The 14,407-nt window shown below is 42.7% G+C and overlaps 1 protein-coding gene and 1 pseudogene across 19 annotated transcripts in view; both read left to right on the forward strand.

Moving 5' to 3' along the window:
- The window catches only part of LOC116085116, a 31,549-nt pseudogene extending 18,418 nt beyond the window's left edge, over positions 1-13,131 (forward strand).
- Erc2 (ELKS/RAB6-interacting/CAST family member 2) overlaps positions 1-14,407 on the forward strand; it is an 865,869-nt gene that overhangs the window by 87,983 nt on the left and 763,479 nt on the right. The gene's annotated exons all lie outside the window — the stretch shown is intronic.

The following is a 14,407-nucleotide window of genomic DNA, read 5'->3' on the forward strand; positions in this document are numbered from 1 at the left end:
TGAGAACTGATGTGTGAAGTGATTAATTCTATTTAAAGATAAAAGCTGATTGAGACTGTTTGCATAATGCCTCGCTGTAGGTGTTGATCTTTTAATTTGTACTTCAGAGTTTCCACATGATGCTTTAGCATTCGATTGCCAAGTTTACAAATTGATAAGTGAGATGATATCTATTGTAAATAAGACTAAACATGGAAGCTTATGACAGATATTGCAAGATCATATAATTATAAAAGTAAGCTGCACAGGCCCCAAAAAATCTGTCTTGGGGTGGACAGTCTCTGGTATTTCTTGCTTTATATTGTAGAGATTGTGTGGATATGTCTGTGTTGATAAATGCACAAAGAAGTCTGAAGGGTGATAGCATTTCATCTGATGATGGTCATTGATCCTGTTTGTATGCATGTGTTAATGTTTCATTGTTTGTGCATATTTTTATCATAAAACTGAGGTTTGTTAATAGCTTGTAATATATATTGAACTCATGCTATGTGAAGCCATTATATTAGACAGAAACAATCCAGTAACTGGTACAGCTACTGGGTTGACCTTGCCAATCAACCTTGACCCAGTACTCTACTGATAGAAATTACACAGTGAAAAGTTCAGTTAGAGTCCAGATGTTAGAGAATTTGATGGGAGAGCATGGTAGCAGTGATGCATTTGCCCCTGGAAAAGTAAACCCAGCTGATTCTCCTGAATTGTATTTTAGAAATAGCTTCATGTTCATTGTGATTTCTTTGCTTATTATACCTGCTTGTCATCCAGTCCCCATTAGACTGCTCTATTCTGTTTCACTTTCTTTTTTTTTTTAAAAAATATGATTCAAAACTATTATTTTAAATTATCACTTTGTGTGTGTGTGTGTGTGTGTGCGCACGCGCGCGCGCGCACACGCACGCGCACACACACAAGCACACATAGGAAAAGGTCATCAGGTTATCAGATAACCTAGAGCTGGAGTTACAGCCATTGTGAGCTGCCTGATGTGGGTGCTAGTAATCAAACTTGGGTCCTCTGCAAGAACAGTATGTACCCTTAATTACTGAGCCATCTCTCCAGTCCCTCTGTCCTACTTTGAACACATTGCTAAGAGATGAACTTTTTCTTTCATCCTACTGGTGTGTGTTCTGTCGCACTGTTGTGACTAGTCCAGCTTTGCCTGTTAGGAGTGGTCGTTTGTATGCCTCATATCAGAGTTGCTGTTACCATACCATCTAGGCCTGTTAGTAAGTGTTCTACAAACTGTTTCTCTAGTGAGACTTTGGAGAAGCTTGGCAGCTTTAAGTGGGTGTTTTCTGAGCAACTTAGTTTATCTGTGTTATCTATTGTTAGATAAGGAAGTTATCCTGAACTTGGAGGCTTCAAACAATGATACTTATTGCCTCACATGTTTTGTGGGCCAGGAATCTGGCTCCTGTAGTTCAGTGTCTCTAACACGTAGTTGTGCCGCCTAAAGCTGCAGTGGCTTCTGAAGATTTGAATGTGGATGAGCTTGTCCATGAAGTCATTGGTAGGACTCAGTTCCTGGAAGACTTTTGGCCTGAGAGCTTCAGTTTCTCCTGGCTGTTGACTAGAGACTTCTTTTAGTCCTTGGTTTTAGGCCTCTCTGTCAGGTCAATTTAAAGCATGGTAGCCTTAGCCCAGTGTCCCAACCTTCCCAATGCTGTGACCCTTTGGTATGGTTCCTCATGTTGTGGTGACCCACAACCATAAAACGATTTTGTCTACTCCATAGCTGCAATTTTGCTACTGTTATGAATCGTAATGTAAACATCTACTATGTGACATACAGGTTGAGATTAGCTGCTTTTGAGCAAGAGAGAAATAGGAAGTGTAAGAAACACAGAAGGCACAGGTTTTAATAATATGTTAAGAGGTGCTCAACAGAAACAAGTCACTAGCTATAGCCCACACTTAAGGGGAGGCAGTTCACACAGTGTGCGTAGCATTAGGTAGTGGTCCATAGAAGCCCATTTGAAGAGGCTGCTGTAGGTAGTACTGTAGGTAGCGCTGCCTCAGTGATAGATATCTCTCAATTGGTACTTCTAGAAGAGTTAGCATTTCTTCTACCGATAAACCTATAAGTCAAGCAATGGCAGGAGCCATATCTATCTTGTTCACTGCTGTGTCTACAAGTCCTATATATGTGGTACAAAAGTAATATTCAATACTTATTTTATAGAAGGAGTGCTTAAAGCCATAGGCTCAACAAAAATTTCCCCTTCTTTGCTGACTAGTGCCAACTTTTCCCTCCTGTTGGATCTCTTGAGTCTTCCCTAGTTGCCTAACCCCTACCTGAGTCTCTTCACATTAGAACCAGTATCTGGCTATCTTCATACTCAGGCCTTCAGGCTGGCCCAGAGATCCCCATACCAGGTCTCTGGATCCTATTTCTATTTCCCTCCCTCCCTCCTTCTCTCCTTCCCTCCTTTCCCTCTCTCCCTCCCTCCATCCCTCCCTCTTTCCCTCCTTACTTCACATGTAAGGTTACATCTTATGAAAATCTCTGCTGTCACAGACAGATATGACCTGGTAACATTGGGGGCTGACTGGTCTCCATTTCCTGGGTCTCATTTCTTGATGTGAGTCTGAAGGAGCATAGAAGAGTCCCTACTCTTATCCATTCCAGAAAGATGTCAGCATGACGGTGACCTTCCTGGACACTGAATAAATGTTTTGCTAAATTTTCAGAGACGTAACCCTCTCACACTCGATGGTAACTATTTTTGCACTGAAAGTGACAGTGCCAACCATTAAATAGATCTGGGGCTAGACCCTATGAAAGAAGTATGAGAATATGGTTTGTTCTTATTGTGTTGGTAGTTTTGATCTTGGCTCTGCTACTGTAAATTTTAGTATTATCATTCCTGATTTAATTTCAAAACGATGTTTATTTGTTTGCGAATGAATGTAAGCGAGTGAGCATGCATGCCATGCTGCATGTGTGGAGATCAGAGGACAACTTTTGGGAGTTACTTCTCTCCTTCACTATGTGGGTCCCTGGGGAATGAGCTCAGGCTGTCGGCTTCTGAAACAAACATGCCAGTCCTGACTGGGTCTGTATAGTTCTCTGTTGCCTTTTGCCCCATAGGTCATCATCTTTTTTTCTTTTTTTCTTTTAAAGATTTATTTATTTATTATATGTAAATATACTGTTGCTGTCTTCAGACACTCCAGAAGAGGGTATCAGATCTTGTTACGGATGGTTGTGAGCCACCATGTGGTTGCTGAGATTTGAACTTAGGACCTTTGGGAGAGCAGTCAGTACTCTTAGCCATCTCTCCAGCCCCCTGCCGCATAGGTCTTGATAGGTATAATAAGAGGATGTTGAAAGCAGGGACTGTCATACTGCCTCACTTACTGGTTTAACCATGTTTCTCAGAGCTCCAGTTCTCTCCTCTGTAAACTAGAAATAACGATGGGACTGACCTCTAGGGCCAAGAGGAAGATAAATGAGTTGATGCTCACACCATGTTGACTGGTTTTTATGTCAGCTGATACAGGCTGGAGTCACATGGACTCACAAGAGAGAAATCTGGGCTGAGAAAATACCTCTGCCAGCTAGCCTGTGGGTCGTTTTCTTGATTAGTGATTGATGTGGGTAGGCTCATCCCCTGGGTAGGTGGTCCTGCATGCTGTAAGAAAGCAGGCTGAGCAAGCCAAGATGAGCAAGCCAGTAAGTGGCACTCCTCCATGGCCTTTGCTTGAGTCCCTGCCCCCAGGGTCCTGCCTTGAACTCCCGACTTGATGCCCCTCAGAGCCACAAGCTGAAGGATCAAACAAACTGCTTCCTTCCTAAGTTACTTTTGGTCGTGGTGTTTTGTTGCAGGAGTGGAAAAACAAATAATAATACACACTTGCATGTGGCCTGGCCTGTACAAGCACTTGGTGAGTGCCTACTGAATATCGTGTCTGTGTGGAGGAAGAAGTGAAATGTGGACTTAATTGAGGCTTAGATGGTGAACAACTATGAGAAGGAACTTGTAGAGCAGGGGCCAGCAAGCTCGAGCCCAAGGCTAAGTCAGATGTTAGGCCTGCGTCTTGTTTTTCTTGTTGTTTTGTTTTATATAACAAGTACAAAAGAAACATTTTTTACATTTTTAAATGGTTAGAAATCAAAAGAGAAATAGTTCATACCACACAGAAATCATATGAAATACAAATGTCCTTGTCCATAAATAAAGATCATAAATAATTTAAAACTAATAAATAAGCGAAACTTTAAAGTTTCTACTGTGGTTGCTGCTGTTCAGTCTGTGTTTTGTGTGACTGGGTTTGTGCTGCTGTGTCAGAGTCCCCATAGCAGAGGGGCCTTGGTTCTTTTTCAAGCAACACCGTACATTGGAAGCATTCTGTCTCAACTCCTAAACCCATCAGCTGCGGGGCACTGATCAGATTCCCACTGGTAAGTAGCCTTTGTTTGTGTGGGGGGCTGGCAAAGGCTGTGTTTTACAGAGAAATAGCCATTTCTCACTTCTGACCAGTGTGCTGTTGTATATTTTAGGCATGAACTCGGGAGAGGTAGAGACAGGGGAAGCCAGAAACTCTCTAGCTAATCTCCTGTTGCTTCTGGGTTTTCTTTAATTTATTATAATTTTTTTATATAGGTATCATTTTGCCAGCATGTATGACCTCTTGGCATTCCTGGTGTCTGAAGAAGCCAGATGATGTCAGATGCCCTAAAACTCCAGTTACAGATGGATGCTGAGAATCAGTTACATGTAGATGCTGGGACTCAAACCCTGGTCCTTAACCATTGAGCCATCTATCCAGCACTCGCTGTGTTGCTTCTTAAGTAGGCTTTTATAATATGCTAATGCTCCAGACTATGTATATCTATATTCAGACTTATGAAGTTATGCATCCCAATGCTGAGAAAACAAAATACATTTATAGGCATTTGTATTTCATGGGATTCCCATGTACTATTTCAAAATTTCCCTCTTCATTGATAAAAATTGACTATGTATTCAAACTGCAAGTTACTGAGACTAGTTTTTAAAAGACCTTCACATACTAGTTTGATTTCTAGATATTTTCACTAATTTTAGCCTGACTCTCCTGTAATTCTCTGGGGTTGCTGACTACAATGTCCTAGAATGTCACACTGTGAAATGCTGCTGTTGAAATGCTGGTCTGATATGAAAATAGGCTATTTTATCAGATTGCTGCTTATTTTAAATAATTAGAGAGACAATTGCTAATGCCAGGTTAATTTAAAAACTGCAATTAATTGAGACACTGAGAAGAATTTATGTTCTATATTTATTAAAGCACAATACCCAACTCTAACTAGAACTGGCAATATTGATATTGGACTGAGCAGACATTAGAATTTAATTTTCCATTCCTGAATAATGATGGCTTTCCTCTCCATATATATAATTGCTATTCTTCATCTTAAGCTGTCATGCTTGAGCTGTTAACATGTATGGTCAGTCCAATAAGACTTATGCATAGAATTGTGAAGGTAGTGATAGCCCAGATGTGAGGTCTGCCAGGTAATGCTGGACTCTAGCATTGTGGGCCTTTTCTAGATTCCTTAGCTTCTGTCTCCTGGTCTGTTGTGAAGATTAAATGAGGAAAGATGCTATGAACTTGGCAGTTGTGTCTGGAATCGGTGTGAGGTTCAGCGATGCATTGTTATGATGATCATTAGGCTTAACAATATTATTGCATGCCACCAATGTTAATTAATGTAATTTAGTAGGGGTGTGAGCATTTTATGGACTTCACCCACAGTTTTGAAGCCATGGTGTAGCCTGTTGTTTACATAGTTCTTAGATTTGAAAATGTAGAACACATCCTACTATAGAACTCTTCAGCTCTTTTTCTGGGGACACATTTTGTTTACTTTCCTCTCATGTGGACCGTCTTGCTGAAGCCCCTTAGGGCATACACATCCCTTCTCATGGCAGAGGCTTATGTATGGTGTAAGAGACCCAGGACTTGAATTTCCTTAGGTCTCGTTTCCTCATCCACACCATGGGTTCATTAATACTACTTGCACCATCAGGCTTTGGTGAGAACTAATTGGAAAAAAGACCTGTGATGAACTTGGCAGTTTGTGTCTGGGATTGGTCTAAATGCATTAGTGGGGAACAGAGAGAGGTTTTCCCTGCCTCCTTAGCTTTCCACAGACATGACATGTAGAGAAAGGGACACGTTTTATATGTCAGTCTGGGGTGAACTGATGAGATTCCCTTGGCTGGACATGCCTGGCTGCAGGGCAGTGTTGGAATCAGTGGTTCCTGTCTACACTGGTGACCCATTTGTCATTCCACCCTGGCATATCAGGTGTGTCAGCTCCTTGGTGTGCCAGTGAAAGGGTAAGTGATCTAAGGACAACGGATGTGCCTGTGTGGGGAGGTGGTGTTTACTAACTCAAGCAACTGAACCCGAACCTTTGGGAGGCGGATAGGTGAGAATATGCTGTCTCACTGACATATGACTGTGGGGACTTTTAGAATTTTGGATGTGGCTCTGCTACTTTTACATGTGTGTCTATGTATATGCCCATGTGTGTTATATGTAATATGGAAACAAATGACTAGCAAATGAGAAAGGAGGTTGTATTTATTCAGAGTCCCCTTTAACAAGAGTGGCAGCCACTGTTAGTGTGTTTGATAGAGATCCCCAGGGTCTGGTGTGGAGTGAGAAAGCTTCATAGTGACAAAGGGGGAGCTTTGAGCCTTGACTCCATGGAGGATGCTGCAGGGTTAACTAAAAATGAAGGCCATCTTGGAATTGGTTTGCAAAGAATATTTGACTTTCTTTGGTTGGTCCTGAGTTGGAGGTACAGATTAAAAAATAGGAAAAGTTGGCAGTTACTAGCCAAATCCTGACTATTGTGGCGTGGGCCAGAGTTCTGTCTGACATAGTTTCTTTGTCTATTCATGTGTGTTCTCCTCTGTTTTATCATCAGGAAAGGCTAAAAGTCCATATCTTTAGCTCTTAGACCTTCTACCCAGTTGTCAACTGTATTGTAAGGCCTTTTTGACCTTTTTATTGTTGTGTTACCATGGAGTCATTTAATGGGAGACTAGCTGCCCACATGCGCTTGTGACCCTGGGTGGAACACAATAACTGAAATTGTGACCTTAGTGACAAAAATGGGAATAATTAATAGTCTGTGTGAGTTACTTCAGTACCAGAAACATCAGTTGCTTAGCTGAGGCCAAAGGGACCAATTTCACAGGTCATGGGATAAACTTTGAAAGCAAAGTGTTTCAGTAAGATGGTGTTCAGTTTATTCTTTTCTGTAGGCAGAGAATGGTAGAACTGACCTCCTGTAGCTAGCCAAGAGGAAGCTGAGAGCAGAGCATTTGTCCACCTGTACTGAGGAGTTGAGGCCCACCTGGAATCCTTCTGAGATGGAGGGAGCCATTAATACCTCCTGCCAGAGTTAGTGTTTCTTAAAGACAGCTCCGTTTGTAAGGTTTCTGTCACTGAGAATTCCTCTGATCGTTTACCCAGGTAATCAAGGATGCTCTCATTGTGGAGATCACATTCAGCTACAGCAATTCATAAAACAAGTCTCTCTGTGTCTTGGAATATCATTCCTAAAATGCATGGACTATTAGTCTGAGGTGAATAGGATCAAGCTTCTTAGGCACAAAAGGAGTGTCATTCACACCTGTATGTAACCCCGTACCCACCTATGTTCCTGGAGGGAAGCCCAACGATTTTATTATGACACCAAGATAGACTTAGATGGAATCATTGATTTGGTTTTCATTGCTGCCTTCTTGGGGTGAGTAGGTGTTTGTTCGTATTGCTCCAGGAGAAGTTCATACAGTACTCTTGCTGGCCTGAAGCCTCCTATCTAGCCCAATCTCCTCAAACTCATAGCAGTTCTCCTACTTCACCCTCCTAAGTGCTGGGGTTACAGGTGTGTGTTAGCACACCCAGTTTAGAGGCTGTTTAAGTTATAGGAGGGGAGCTGCATGTGGTAAGGAGCCTCTTGTGATATTTTGCTATGTGTGTCTATATCAGGAGAATGTAGCATTTGAGATGAAGTCCTTGAACTATGGGCCTTCCAAATATGTATTCTTAGGAGGGTTGCTGTCGAGTACCTGGGAGAGCAGACTGCCTGGCAGTAAGGGCTTGTGGGAATACCTTTGGATTAGATGAAAGGGCCCACTGCTAACTTGGTAACTTTTTTCTTAAATGTTTAAAGTTGTTTTCCATGACTCACTTGGTAAAGGTGCCTGTTGCCAAGCTCAGTGACCTGGGTTCAAGCCCTGAGAGCCACATGGAAAGAAAAAACTGATTCATGCAAGCTGTCCTCTGACACACATCACCCCATGCATTTTGCATAGCATGTGCATGTGTGCACTCATGAGCACACACACATACTACATACATAGACAATGTAGTGCCATCTTTAAAAAATCATAAAAAGTTATTTTTGATCTATGCTAGAATTATGTTAAGGTTTCACTTTTCCTCTATTTATATGATTAGTTATGGTCTGATCTATGTTTATTAGAGATGTTTGGGTATGGATTTTAGAATGTTTTATTCTACTTTTAGGACTTTCTCTTTTAATACACACACACACACACACATACACACACATTATGGAAAGACAGATCTAATAGACATTTTTGCAGAGCAGAACTATTGAAGATTTACATTTCATTGAACTTGTATTCAAGTTGGTAAAGTCTGGTAACTCAGTTCATATGCACTCAAAATAACCCTAAATTCTAGAAATAGAAGTCTTGTCTGCATTTAGGGAATCCTTAATTAGAGCTTTGCACTCAACAAAAGTCTACAGTTTAATTCTATAGTTTTCTCAATATCTGGCTCATGGATGGTGTGCTGGTGAGTTTTTATTTTTTGTCTTTTTGTCAACTTGACACAAGCTCAGTTGAGACAAGGTGAGTTGAGAAAATGCTCCCACCAGATATGCCAGTGGGCAAGCCTGTAGGACACTGCTGAATAGTAATTGATGCAAGAAGACCAGCTCGTTATATGTGGTGCCACCCTGGGCAGATGCTCCTGGGTGGTTTAAGACGAGCAAGCCAGGAAGCAGTGCTTCCCTGTGGTCTCTGCTCCAGTTCCTGCTTCACACTGCTGCCTGCACTTCCTACCCTGACTTCCCTCAGTGATAGACTTGAAAGCCATAAAGGTGAAATAAAGCCCTTTCCTCCAAGTTGCTTTGGGTCATGATGTTTTATCACAGCAATAGAAATCCTAGGGTAGGTGGGATGGATCTTTGCATAGCAGCTGGCATTTTAGAGGTGTAGACATGTTCATGGGAAAATGAGGGGGTTTGCACGAGGAAAGGAGGATGGCTAGAAGCCCACAGGGGAGAGACTAGAGGGTAAGGAGGCAGAGAGGGCAGTGTACCGGGAAGCGGCACAGGAAGAGGAAGAGGAAGACTTCCTGAAGAAATTAGTTTGCATTCAGATTTCCGAATTGTTCATTCAATTGGGCCAAGTTACTTTTTAGGAAATCAATTTTATTTATTTATTTATTATTATTATTTTTTTGCTTCTCTTTTTTCCAGATATTTTCTTTATTTACATGCCAAATGAAGGAAATCAATTTAAATCAGAATTTTGTTTGGAGGCCTCTGCATGTATATAAAATTGGGTCTGATTGTTTCTATTCTTCCCCTTGGCTCCACCAAGGTGTGTCGTAAATATTTTTTTTGTCCTGAAGCCAGATGATTCCTATAGTGTCTGTTGAAGACAGCTTTGGAGAAATTTTGTAGGATAGGCATAAGAACTAGGGTTGTAATGAAAGTATGCATAAGAAGCAGGGTTTCTTTTCTTCTTTCTTCTAGAGGAAGAGAAGAATTATACTTAAGTAACCTGTGTGTGATGGCCACAGTTGGTTGAAAATGATATCTTGTGTCTCACACCTCCATACCTTTGTCTGGTTGCTGAAACTGAGGGAACAAAGGACCTGAAATAGAGGGTTAGAAATGCAAGAAAAATCATGAAGCCAAGATGAGTTCCAATCAAGGCTTCAACTTTACTTAGAAAATCCAGGATTTTTATAGTCACACGAAAAACCGAAACCAAATCTCTAGATTACATGATATTTGCATAACGTAAACACTGCAGAAAAGGTCAGGTGCCAAAGTCCCCAGTGGCTTGGAAGGTCTTCAGGTGGTGGGCGTTGTCATATCTTGGTGTGAACTTCCAGGCAGCTTCTTGGAGGCTTCCCCAGGTGGTAGCCTCCAAGCAGATACTGCCAGAGGTCCAATGGCTTAGCTGGGGGGGAGGTAACAGGTTGCCTGCAAATGGCGATCTGATAGTCTCTGGCCTTCCTTTTCTCCAGCAGGAAAGCCAGAGAGAATTGTCCTCTCTGGATTAAAGCCAGTATCTTAGGATAAACATAGAAGATGGAAGGAAGAGAATATTTTTTTTTTTTTTATGACCCACATAAAGTTTCCCCATGTGAGTGCTAATTTGGTAGGAACCACATAACCCCCAGTCTGTGATTCTGGGTTAAATAACATTTTCAGCTCATGTAGGGGCTGCATCCTGTGGTTCTCCTTATGGGAAACAACACTTTGAGATAACACAACACAGGATGAAGTCAAACAGAAGTGTAAGGAGAAATGGACTGATTTCTCCAAACAAATAGAGACGAATAACAAACCCCAGTCCTAGGAAATGGAGAATATACAGCCAGGAGCTCAATAGAAGAGTAAAATTCACCCAATACAATTTTACCATATCACTGCAGATTTGACACCCTGAACAGCAAAGCACAAGGGACCTCTCTGGCTACTACATGCCATTTAAGACGGAGTCCATGGCAACAAGACAGTGCCGACCGTATCTCAGGGGATGAAGAAATTTCCAGGTCAACTGAAAGGAACCAAAGACTACCCAAAGGAAAACAAACAGATGGTGTTTATACAGGATGAGCTGTAGCAAGAGGACCTACTGCCATCTCTAGGGTTTGGCAGAGACTCAAGAGCAGGCGGTGCAGTGGGAAAGCTGTACATGGTAGCAGGTCTCAGGTCCACGTTTTGATTGGAGGTCAGTCACTGTCATGAAGGAGGAGGTGGTGAGCTAGCTCACTAGTAATGGGGCATCTTATATGGTTGGTTTAAGGGGAGAGTAGATTATTTATTTGGAAGCTGAGGTAAAAATAAGGAAGTGGGTGGGTACTGACCAAAGCCTGGCTTCCCTGGGCAGTTACTGTAGAGGTTGTAGCCTGGATCACCAGGCTGGTTATTGTGGAGAAGTGGGTTAGAGATGTTGGCTTTAATCTTTCAATAAATACCAATGAAAGCCTAATTCCTTGGTGGTTTTCACATACTGTGGATTAACCCTAACAAGTGCTGTGGCTTGATTTTAGATTTTTATCCTGTAGCAAAGGATCAGCAGCCATTTTTGTAAATGACTAGATCATTAATATTTCTGACTTTACAGATCAGATAGGCTAATTTACAGCTGCATTAAAAATAGACCTAGGTATATGTAAGTGAATGTAGATGTGTTCGAATAAAACTCTATTCTTAACTCTAGAATTTGACTTAAACAGTTTTCATGTCATGAAATATTCTTTCTTTCATTGAAAATATTAAAAGCAATGCTACCTTATCTTCATCAGTGCACAAATGGCATAACCTACTAGTGATCCAGCTGCAGAAGGCCCTGCTTATATGGCAGTACCATGTGGCTTCTGTGCTGTGACAACAGGCCAGTGTAACGGTGAGCCACTTTGAGTCCAAAGAGAACATCTGCTATAATCTGCTAGAGAATATTAACATTGTCCACAGAGAGTTGAACTAGCCTCTAACTCTCTCAGAGAAGATCATGTTCCATCCAGAGAAGGACACCTGAATGACCTAGCCAACCAGGAGATCGGGTGGGGAAAGACATAACTGCATCTGTGCCCTGATCAGGTGGCTATGAAGGATGCAACAGCCCAGACGGCTATGCTGCCATCCCTTAGCAGTGGGCTGCCCAGTGTCGCTGTGCCATCAAATATCCACTGTGACTATCTGAATGAGGTCCAGCTTTAGATATGAGAAAGACCTGTGCAGGGCCGAAGACATAAACCAGGAAGTGTATAATAACTGGCAAATCCAGGTGCCAAGTATGATGTCAGCTTCTGGAATCACCAGATAATTCTAGAAGACTATGCATACCTTGGAGTTCTTCTGATTGCCACTGACTCCCACACCCTAGTGACGGTGGCCTGGGAGGCATTTGCATTGGAGTAGAGGGTACTAATGCCATGGATGTCATGGCTGGGATACCCTGGGGCTGAAGTGTCCCAAGGTGATTGGTACAAAGCCAATGGGCTCTCTTTCAGTTTGGACTCACCCAAAGATGTGATCCTGAAAGTGGCAGGCATCCTCACAGGTGGCATATGTGCTATTGTGGAATACCAAGGGCCTGGTGTCAACTTCATCTCCTGTACTGGCATGGCAACAATCTGCTATGAGGGTGCAGAAATTGGGCCACCATATCAGTGTTGCCATACTTGAGCAAGACAGTATTTGAGCAAGATAGGCCAAGCAGACATTGGCAATCTAGCTGAAGAATTCAAGGATCATTTAGTGCCTGACCCTGGCTGTCAGTGTGTGATCAAGTGATTAAAATTAACCTCAGTGAGCTAAAGGTGCACACCCATGGGACCTTTACCCTTGACTTGGCTCACATGGTGGCAGAAGTAGGTATTGTAGTGGAGAAGAAAGGCTGGCCTCTGAGTGGGTTTGATTAGCAGCTGTATCAATTCAAGCTCTGAGGACATGGGCGGTCTGCAGCTAGAACTGACAGGCACTGGCCTACAGACTCAAGTACAAGTGCACGTGCTCCATCACACCAGGCTCTGAGCAGATCCATGCCACCATTGAGCAGGGTGGTGAGAAATGAGAGGCATTGTTTTGGGCAATACCTGTGGTCCTTACATTGGCCAGTGGGGTAAGAAAGACATTAAGAAGGGAGAGAAGAATCTAATTATCACCTCCTACAACAGGAACTTCACAGGCTGCAATAATATGAATCCCCAGAGGTTATCACAGCCCTGGCTACTGTGGGAACCACAAAATTCAACCCAGAAATGGACTCTCTGACAGGCAAGGATGGCAAGAAGTTCAAGCTGGAGGTTGCAGATGCAGATGAGCTACCCTATTGGACTTTGACTTAGACTGAGTGGTTCTGCCTGGGCAATGCCCTTATCAGGATGAAGGAGCTGCTGTAATAAGGAAGGTTGGGGTGACTGTCCTGTCCCTCTCTGGACCCTGCTGGGTTTCAAGTGCATGTCCACATGCACCAACAGATCTGGTCTGTCTGGCACAGCCTCCTGCTTTGAGATGGCGGCCAGACTGGCTTCCTGCTCTCCCTCATCCTCAACCTGCTGAGTGATCCCCTATAGGTGGCACTTAAGGTTATATCCCAGCCCCTGCCTTCCTGTCCAGTCTGGCTTGTCCTTGAGCAGCCCATGCTGCAGTGATACGGATGGTGAAGCCTTTAGGTCTGGCTTTACGTGAAGTGTATAGTGAGGACTTTGTGTCTGATGTTAACTGAAATGTCTCAGCAGAGCGTTTGCTATATTTGGGTCAGTAGCAGCTGAGAAATTGTTTTGAAACAGTTTGAACCTTGAAAAATTTTGTCTCTCTGGAGAATCTGCACTTGATGCTACCTACTTGAGAGTGTACAGCTGCAGCAACCTTGGTCCTAAGACATTTCTGGCAAACCTGGAGTTCTTACTTTTGGTTATGGCTAGCCATGGTCAAAAGGGACTGAGATTTGTACGGGTTGTCTGCTCTTATGGGCAGCAATGGCAAGATAACTGTCTTAGTCAGGGTTTCTATTCCTGCACAAAACATCATGACCAAGAAGCAAGTTGGGGAGGAAAGGGCTTATTCAGCTTACATTTTCACATCGCTGTTCATCACCAAAGGAAGTCAGGACTGGAACTCAAGCAGGTCAGGAAGCAGGAGCTGATGCAGAGGCCATGAAGGGATGTTACTTACTGACTTGCTTCTCCTGGCTTGCTCAGCTTGCTTTCTTATAGAACCTAAGATTACCAGCCCAGAGATGGTACCACCCACAAGGGGTCCTCCCCACTTGATCACTAATTGAGAAAATGCCTTACAGCTGGATCTCATGGAGGCATTTCCTCACCTGAAACTCCGGTCTCTGTGATGACTCCAGCTTGTGTCAAGTTGACACAAAACCAGCCAGTACAATAACTTTGATATTTGGAACTTTTCCTAGTCCCAACTAACCTTGTATAATGTTTGAATAAAATACCTGCAGTGAGCTAGCTGCGTGTCAGTCTTTTCCAAGAAGGCTGAGCCCCTCTGCTCTTTTGGAAAATGAACACTTAGCATCTTGGTGAGCTTCTTGCTCTACTATGGCTCCTATGACCAATATCAATTAAGACCATGCAACTGTGTGTGTGTGGTTTTTTTTTTTTT

Source organism: Mastomys coucha, unplaced genomic scaffold (genome assembly GCF_008632895.1).
Source record: "Mastomys coucha isolate ucsf_1 unplaced genomic scaffold, UCSF_Mcou_1 pScaffold9, whole genome shotgun sequence".
Taxonomy (NCBI): domain Eukaryota; kingdom Metazoa; phylum Chordata; class Mammalia; order Rodentia; family Muridae; genus Mastomys; species Mastomys coucha.